The 10,161-nt window shown below is 28.0% G+C and overlaps 1 non-coding gene across 1 annotated transcript in view; it reads left to right on the top strand.

The window, feature by feature from the left end:
* LOC106692795 (uncharacterized) overlaps nucleotides 1-9,756 on the top strand; it is a 377,688-nt gene extending 367,932 nt beyond the window's left edge. Inside the window, exon 5 of the transcript XR_010842978.1 lies at nucleotides 9,692-9,756. This is a non-coding gene — a transcript (uncharacterized protein). The remainder of the gene's footprint in view (nucleotides 1-9,691) is intronic.
* The last annotated feature ends 405 nt before the right edge of the window (nucleotides 9,757-10,161 follow it).

Genomic DNA, 10,161 nt, shown 5'->3' with positions numbered 1-10,161 from the left:
TGAAGAGCTCTCAAAAAAATAAAAATCCGTATAAAAATATAAGAGTGAAGAGCCATCTAAAATGTAAAAATCTATATGGAAATATAAATCTGAAGAATTTCCTAAAAATTAAAAATCAGGAAAAAAAATTAACGAGTAAATAGTCATCTTATAACTTCCAAAAGTTTTACTATTCATTTTTGTACCATAACAAAAAATCTTAATTTTGGACTCCGTCATTCTCCCACCTAAAAACATTTACTATACTTTATCAAAATTATGAGAAAATACGTTATAAATAACTAATTATAGACAATTATTATACAGAATCCTAAGAAAATATTTCTTTGCTTATAAGAAACAAATATTAGAAAAAAATAAATCCTTCTGAAGCTGTTTTCGCTCCAAAAACAAGTACAGTAGCCCAGTTGAAATACCTGTAATTTTCCCTATGTCGATTCATTTCCTTCTCCACCAATTAGTGAACTAACAACGTTCATTCGAAATGAACTCTTCAAATTAGCAGAAATATTTTTTGTAGTATATTATTACATTTCTGGCGTAGTAATTTTTGATTTTTTTTTCTCCTTCTTCCGAGTAGGAAAAAAAAGTGGGATTCCTATTAATATAACTGTTCCACGTTTATCTAAAAGACTGCAATTTATTTATTTTTCTTTGAGATTGACACCTTATTCGTAATGATTACAGAAATTTCGCATGTAAATGTTGAATTAAAAAATAATTTCAAGTTTCTAAAAATAAATTATTCCATATTTCAGTTTTGTTTGAATGATAGCATATTTGACAAATAAAATATAAGTTTTTTCGTTGTCCAAAATTAACCACAGACTGCGGTAGAAACTATAAAATACGTCAAATACAAAATAAATTAATTTTTGTTTTGTAAGATGAGCATCATTTAATGTTAATTTTTTAGATACACTAGGATTTTATATATTTTACATAACTTTCTTTTTTTGGATTTAATCATATAGAGTATCATATAGACACATAAAAAGTATATTTTAAATAAATTGATTAGATATGTTTCCACTACTCATATGTTGAATACATTTTGTGGCATCAAAATAATGGAATGATAATAATATAAAAGTTGTTAAACTGTTTTCTATTTTTTATTATTAATCTATAGAATTCCTTAAATACGAAATTAAATACTTTTGTTAAATTCACGTCTTCTTATCCATTAATCTAAAACAAATTGGATATTGTTGTTGATATACATATACAGAATTCAAGTTAAAAAAAAAAAAAGTACGTATTTGATACCAATAAAAGATGTCCATTTCTTATTCGGCTAAATGAAACATAGTATTTTTTTAATATTATTAATGATAAGCCACTAAGGGCACACATTAAACATTTTTATTTTGAAAACATGAATAAAATATATTAAAAAAAAGTGGAGTTTATTCAAAGATCATAGTTGATACTGCAACGACAAACAAGTCATAAAAATATTTCAGTAGCGGGTTGTTTGTAATAATTTGCAAATATTCATACGAGTACAATTTCACGCAGAGAATAATTTGCATACGTAAAGACTAGCCATTACATATGCGAAGATTTCATATTAAAATATTTTCGAAATAAAATAGGTATTAAAATCATCTCTGCTTACTTTTTATGTAAGTTCGACTTGCGTAGTTGGGTTCCCACTCATTAAAAAATGTATGTATTTTATAACTTGGAAGCCACAGCGGATAATTTATGTTTTTTGGGTGATCATTTGGAGTAATAAAAACTCTTATTTAATTAGCCGACTTTATCCAAAGAGCTTCATGGTAAGAATATGAAGTTCTTATATACATATCTTGTAATAATATTGTCAGTTTTCTAATTATTTAAGTCCATTGAGATTAAACTTAAAGATAAATATTTCTATTTTCAAGAATTATAAATTAATTAATGAAGTGATTGTACCTAGACGATTGACAGTTCCGAATAGTTCAGTACACATCTATAGCATTTTTCAGTGCTTTTCGGATATTTTTTATTCCTAATATTAAGTAGCATCATTAGATTGCTTTAATTATTACTTTAAAAATTAAAAAAAAAAAAATTATTGAATAATACAGATAGAAATACATGGGTTGTCCATATCTACGTACATAACAACATATATTCATTCTGGTTTCTGATTATATTCAACTTCGATTTTTCAATTTCATTCTGAATTAAGAAATTTGGACGATTGTTGTTAGTCCAAGCCACTGATTTAGTGCTCATTAATAATTCACTTATTTAAATCCAGTAACATCTAATTTCATTGGTTATTGAGATATTCCATTCTTACTAAGCAGGATAGAATAGCCTTATAATATTTTAATATATAATTTGTTTCATATATTGTTATGACATGTATCATTTCTTGAGATTTTCTTAATTGCTGATTATATATTCCGATTGATATTTCATCGGAAAAAAGTGCCTTGAAATTGAAAATTCTAACAACTGAAAAAAATGAACAAAATCGGTCAAGAATTTATAGATTCAATTGAAGAATGCAATCACAAAACCATGAATCAGTAGAACAGAAATGACAAGTACAACATAGACGAAGACAAAATGCAGCCCATCTCGTATCAACATTCCTAAAAGACACATCAACCAAAGAAGTCTAATAAGTCCAGAGTTTTGTATTTATTGAGTCTTTTTTGGACTTTTTGGATTGTTTCCAACAAACACACATATATACGGGATGTTTAAGACTCAGGACTAAAAACATAAAGTTTTTTTTTGTAATGAAGTCGACTTTTTAACCTCTTCTAGTATTTCTCCAGCAAACTCAACTCTAGAATTTTCAGCGGAAAGAGAAATGTTCAACAAAGGATTCTCATAAAAAATGTAATTAGAAGAGCGATTATATCGTATTATGGAAAGACAATTTTTTCGGCTTTCGCGTTCCAGAGACATAAATTCCAATAAACCACAAACAATTTTCTACAGTTTAGCCGATTTTCTCGCAGACCGTACTGAAAAAACAAATCCTAAATAACAAAATTGTTTCAGAATTCGAATTCTTGAAATAATCCTTCATAGTTCGAGAATCCCCGAACGCCCGAGACTTTTTTCCTTCATTTTGGATATTTTTTTTTAGCCGTCGCGCCCCAGAGACATAAATCCCTATAATCCACAAACAATTTTTTTAAATTTTTTGCCAATTTGCTCGCAAATGGTACTGAAAACAAAACCATAAATAACGAAATTGTTTCAAAACTTGAATTCCCACAATAATCCTATATAATTCCAGAATCCTTGAGACGTCCAAAAATCTGTCATTATAACAGCGGATTCAAGATCTTTTTCAAAATTCTCAAAACTCTTGGGAAAAAAGGGGTGCTAATTTTCTTTAAAACATTATGTTTAAAATAACGTATTGTTATTTTGATTGTATTAATAAGTTTAGGTTCTGAAATTTTGTTTGTTGTCTAAACAAATTTATTTTTGTGTTTCTGGTTATACTCAACTGGTATTACTCTTGGACAATACTCAGCTGAGGTGATTTTTGCCGTTAAGATTGTTGAATTTTGTGGAAATAAAGTGAGTGAAGTCATTGCACAAGGAAATATTCTCAAATGATAATATTGCCTTTACTGCCCTTAACATCCAGTACTCCCTATTTGACATTTAGTCATAGTATGTTTTATTTTCAATGCCAATATAAAGTGGATACTGCTTTTATGTATTCAACAAACTACCACTGTAGATATGGAGAAAATGTTGCCTGCTCCCTTGTTATGCTTTGTAACAGATGTATAAATTTCTTGTAACTCATATAAATACTAACATCAATCATAAGAACAGATAATGAAATAGCATCAAATGAGGTTGTATCACTAAGGCAATATTTTTCTCTAATCCGGGTCGGATTGATAACGGGTTTTATTAACGACAAGGCGCCGGTAACGATAGAGTTCCAGTTACTTTGTCACTGCTGCTGCCAATTGGTATCGCAGCTATTACAATAACACTCTCACTGTCGACAAGAGTTCCGCATTCGCAAAGGAGTGGAATAATTGTCCCATAACAAGAGTCTCCAGAAAAGCCATAAACCGTCTAATAATGCTCACCTTTACAACATCACAAGGTGTCTCTTGTTAGGCGTAATGGACTCCGTAGAGCTGTTATACTGTAAACTATTTAAACCAGTTTCATGGTTTATGTTATTTGTTTAAAATGTTAATTGAGCATTTTACTATGGGGAGTGCCGTCACCTTTCCCAATTGATGATCTAGAAACAGTTTTCCTTTTTATAGGGGGTGGAATGGTTAATGTTTAGGATCGCATACCGAGGCATAAGTGGTTAAGGTTAATGGTTCAAAGAGAATATTCCGAGTATAAACTGGCGAAGATAGAGTCATAAAATGCTTCACCTTTATTAGGGGATCGTAAAATAATAAACACCTAGCTGGAGCATAACATGGTGCATTGCTCAGTCTTGTAGAAGCGTGTCTCTTAAAATGCAAAATCAAAAAGTACTAAGTTTAAGTATCCCATAAACATGTATAACCCCATTTGAGCTCTAATAAAATAAAAATGAGAAAAAAGTACATTTTGGGATTCTAGACTAGTAGCAATATGATTTACTTAAAAAATTGATTTACTAGAAAACTTGTAATTCCAGAATGAATTACAAATTAAAATTCAATTTACATTAAATTTGAATTTCACATGTCCATTACATAGGGATCGGTGGATTGGGATTTGTTGGGAATTTGGGAAAACGATTCTGTCTTCTGATTACGGGATACACCCGTCAATTCTTGAATCAGTCCAACTTGTTTCGAGAAAAACAATTTATTAATAATGGGTTTTTATAAATAGTTTAATATACTAAAATCTTTAGTGGGCGTATTAAATAACACTTTTCAATCGGCTTGATTGAGATTGAAAGTAGTATTGAGGTCTCACGGTATTTTTATTTTGGCAGTTTGTACTCTGGTCCGACCAAATAGAAAAAATATATATTGTCACTTTTATTTATAATATAGTTATTGTTTTGTCTATGAAGTTATAATGGAAAGATGCATTATTCGATGAAGTTAAAATATAAAAAATATACATGTTATTTATTTTTCATATTCGATTCTCTGAATGCAAGAGAGAGAAAAAAAAGATTAAACTTTTCATTGCGAACACATTAGTGATCTTTAGTTAGCATACGTTGAAGCGTGTTAAATGGAGAAATATTGCCTTCTTTTACCATGTTAAAACTCAAATAACACGGTTGTGAGTCTGTTAAATGAAGAATGACTTCACCCAACAAACCAGCTGAGCTCGTCACGGTTTTGTTTGTTGTCGTATTAGGTTAGTTGCTCGTAGTTTGTGTTTTAATTGTGTATTAGTATTGTTTTCGATGTTTTAAAAACTAATAAAGCAATAGATTACAATAATAATGATGTAACGACAGTTGTCAATTAAGTGTCAATAAATTACTTTAATCAAAACTTATAAGTGAACAATAACATAAAGTTTTGGAAGGAAAGGTTATAAAACAGGTTTCTCAGAAAATCCGCTAGAAGCTCTAATGCATTTAACATTTAATATGACATTAAATATGGCTGCTTACAATCCTATACTTTTAAAATTTAACATAGTAAAACATTTTACATTTAACACATCATGAATACCTATATTGATGGCTAGAAGAAATGCTTTAATTATTTTGCAATATTTCCCAAGTACATTAAATAACTGAATCACAAACTATTCTTATCATTCCATTATTAGATAAATAAACACTAATAAATATTATTTATCAAAAATGCAACTTTTTTTTCTATGTTTATAAAATTATACCTAAACAATTCGAAAAAAAATATATAGTGTTAATAAATCATAAATTCAATATCACTAGACTCAAAACTGTCATTTTTTTTCAAAGAATCTACTGCTAAGCAGACTTGTTATTAAGATTTGCTGCGTTACCAAATGGGATGCTTAATGATCAGGTATGGAATAGGTTTCAGTTAAACTTTAATAAGTTGATCTTGAAAGTGATGTAAAGTTGTGATTTCGAGACCTAAATGTATTATTATCATTATAGTTATTCTCTACTTATTGATGCATAAGTATGATTATGTTTTGTGTGTGTGTGTGTAATCATTAACCTGAATTCCAAACTTCACTCGCATTAGATATATGGGACAACCTCATTTCCATCTTTCGAACGAACTCGCCGATAATTTTCACATCCTCCATAGTAGCCTGGAATAAATAACTTATGAATACATCTAAAGACACTAATCACCAGACCGTTAGTGTAGACTGATTGATCGGACTACTAGATCCAACTAGATCGGAACGGGTCTATCACAGATCGTCCGTTATGCAACCTGCCTTCACCTCTTCCTATATATTTTTTTATTAAACTTAGTGCACAACTCCTCAAAGCTAATAACATTTAATTCCTTTAATAACATCTTCGATACCTCTGTTATTTATTTAAGAGGATAATGACGTCGGTTCATGGGGAATGTATGAAAATAAAACCCTGTCATAATTGACATTCCAGGGACATATCTAGTTCCCGTTGGATGCCTTGGAGGGATGCACATAATTACGAGTATTCCTTTGAATATATTCTTAAAGATCGAAATTGACTGTATGACCTTTTACTTTTAATGGCTATCAATCACATATAAATCTTATTCTATTTATAATGAATAATACAATTATATATGAACGCCTTCCTATACAATGCTATTATTTTCATATATAAGAGTTGTACCATAATTGATTATATATATATTGCTTTCACGTCATAAAATTGTTGACTCTTGAAGGGTTTTAATCTAGAAGCTAATGCTAATGATGTGGCATTCTTACGTTAGTGATTTCCGCGTATAAAATGATCGCAATACAAATGGATGGCAGTAAACATTTAATCTCGAAATACAGATAGTTTGATTATGTTCATTTTGTTTATATATATTTTAAGAGATTTTTATTTTATTTATTTTTTTTTTAGTATGTATGAGATCATTCATCACTATTACCAATTGCCCACAACTGTGTGGCAGATTGTAATATCTATCAATAAATAAAGCTATCAATTTCAAAAAAAAAAATCTCGACATAAATTTAGAATAAGCCAAGTATAGAAAAAATTCATTATAACGCTCCCGTGTATAAGAAATCTCACGCTGTTTATGACCCGATGTTTGTTTTTACTTTTATTTCATTAGACATTATGAATTTCAGAAGGTTATCTTAGAGAGGTTATCTAAAATCTGCATTTTTTAATTTTTTTAGCACAAAATTAATTTAATTTAGTTGTACATCCTGAAGTATCATTTATTTATATTTTTTAAAATGTTTTAATAAATAGCGTAATTTATAATGAAATTACTAAATATTAAATTACACCAACGGAACATTTTAATTTATAATATGTGTATTATATTTAAATATATATATTTATTTATAATTTCTTTTTTGACTGTTACTGATATGTTTTTTTAAGGTTCAGTGAATTATAAAACAACTATATTTTGGCGACGTTTCCCGACTTTATTGTTAGCTTAATCATGTCTGAAAAAAAATTTTTTGATTTTAAAATAATTTTTTTTTCGTAACCTCCTTTATTATTAAATTTATATAATACATACACACAAATGTCAAATGTATACTAGCATCCAAGGCAGTAGTATGCCAGTATACATTTATCATTTGTATTATGCATTTGTATGTATGTATTGGAAGTTAGGAAAAAAATTTTTTTAAAAATAATTTTCCTAATTAATTATTAAACACTAATAAAATAAAATTTAAAAAACCATAGAGCACGAATTAAGATTAATTACTAGATATATAACAATTGTGTTATAACCGAGTGTGTACTGTAATAACTAACTAGTAAATGTTAAAGATTTGTAATATAACTGAGTAAGAGTGAAATAGATAAAGATAAATGTTTTTATTTTGTTATTGATTTTTTGTTTCCACATCCTAACTGTATTTGATAGCACTTAGTTTATATGTTTATTTCATTTTTGAACTTTGCCTATTTATTGTCGGGTCTTTAGTGTTTATAAGATTGGAACAACACGAATTTTTATTTTGTACATCTTATTTTTTATTAGTAGTTCGATTCCTATATTTTTCTCGATCCTATATTTCCTATATCTTCTACAGAGATCATTTTTTTAAAAATTTGTTTGAATTTTTTTTTTCCTGTTAGATTTTAGATAAATCAAATTGGAATCTATGTCCAGTTTGTGGAATGATAGCAGTTTGATCTGGTTTGTAAGGGGTTTTTACCACAATAAAGCCTACCAAATTGCTCAATAAATAACATATGTAAATTACTTATTTATTTATTTTTTTGGTATGTATTGGGATTGAAGGGAACAAAGGAGTCTAAGGAATATTTAGGCTTAGAGGAATAAAAGTAAAAAATTAGACAGAGGGTATATTAAAAACATATATCTTAAATATTTATTAAACGTTTAATGTACTATACTAATAAAAGTATATAGTATATTTTTACTAATATATTATAGTATTTGTTAAAAAATCTTACACCAAAAATAAAATTTAGCCTTGAACCATGGTATTAATCCAAAAATATTGAAATTACTTTTTAATTATTATTGACCTTCGATTTATATGAATCAACCGAATCCAATTCTAATTTGAAAGTATTCGGTTTCCATAATTGATCCATAGAATGTGTCATTAAAAGGCCAAACAAGCCGTGACATTTAGACCTCTTTTAAGGTACGAGGTTCCAATTAGATCAAATTACTTAAATACTTCTGCATCCACTATGGTTAGATTAATTCCTGATAGGAATTTAAATCCGATTTCCTAATTCCATCGGATATCGAAATGGATTGTTTGGGTTTTTTATTTTTTTTTAGAGAGAGTATATAGCTTTCAAAATTCCATTGCATCATATGTTAAAATTTAAGCAGTGCATCAAAGTCAAAGTGGAATAAACTAATCTATTTTACTGATTCTTTAACTTGTTTTATTTCACATTGAAATATTCTTTTGTAATGTGATTATTTTCACCCTTCAAACATATCCCCTAACTACTTTGCAGAATGTTTAGAAATGTGGTATACAGCCAAATATACTCACTTTTTATTTCACGTTTCAATATCCTACCTTAAAAACTCTTTGAATATGGTAGTTTATAATTGTAAACCAATAACAAATTAAAACTAAATAAAAAAATGAGAGGAAAAGAGAGAGGGACTCCCTTTTAGTACCAACATGAAAGTATAATGGCGCGAATCGATGACATAACTACAATTAATTATTAATAAAATAAAATAACAGATAAAAGTAAAAAAAATGATCATTGGTATGCTACCACCAATCACTATTGAATTAATTTTATTTATATTTGATTTAAATTATTGTATCAATTAATTATCTTTCACATCCTTGTATTAATGACGTCGAAATCTCTTATGTTAGAATGTACCATTTATCCGAGTAACATGGTTCTCGGATTTTTTTTGTAAATGAAGATGGTCGGAGATGGTTGCTGATTGTGGTCCAACATTGAGGGTAATTCCGGAAGATAGGATATAAATGTGATTTTAATGAAACAGAAAATTTTCTAGATAGGAATTTAGGTCAATTTCTAGTCGATATTCTGTTTTTATCTAGATAAGTGCTACTAAACAAGGATATATTTCAGATTTCTAATTGATTTTTTTTTCTTTTTTTTTAGGTCCATTACTGATCACATGGTTCTCTTAAGGTACACTGTCAAGGTAAGGTTCACTAACATCTCATATAACTATACATAATACAACAGAAGCTAGAAAAGATATTTTTACTCATTGTTCAATAAAAAAACGATTTATAAACAACACATGTTAAAATTTTGAATATGATTTTCTAAAATATGCCAATATAATGGTTCAATAAATGAAATTGATGGGAATCTTTCTTATTTTATATTGTTTCTTTTATTTTTAAATAAAGTGGTTTGTTAATTTCTTTCGTTGTTATAATTTTATGTCTGCAGATGTAAAATATGTTGTATTTTTGGATGAAAAATCAAATTGTCTAAATGGGAATTTTGAACAACTTATATGATAATAATATATACATTTATTTATGCAATATACCCTACTATTTAATTACTCAAATTTACTGCGGATATATAAATTGAAGAATAAGTATTGAAAATAAAAA

Source organism: Halyomorpha halys, unplaced genomic scaffold (assembly GCF_000696795.3).
Source record: "Halyomorpha halys isolate HHAL.00 unplaced genomic scaffold, Hhal_1.1 Scaffold71.1, whole genome shotgun sequence".
Lineage (NCBI taxonomy): Eukaryota > Metazoa > Arthropoda > Insecta > Hemiptera > Pentatomidae > Halyomorpha > Halyomorpha halys.
The sequence above is the reverse complement of the archived record's forward strand: the minus strand, read 5'-3'. Positions and strand labels throughout refer to the sequence as shown.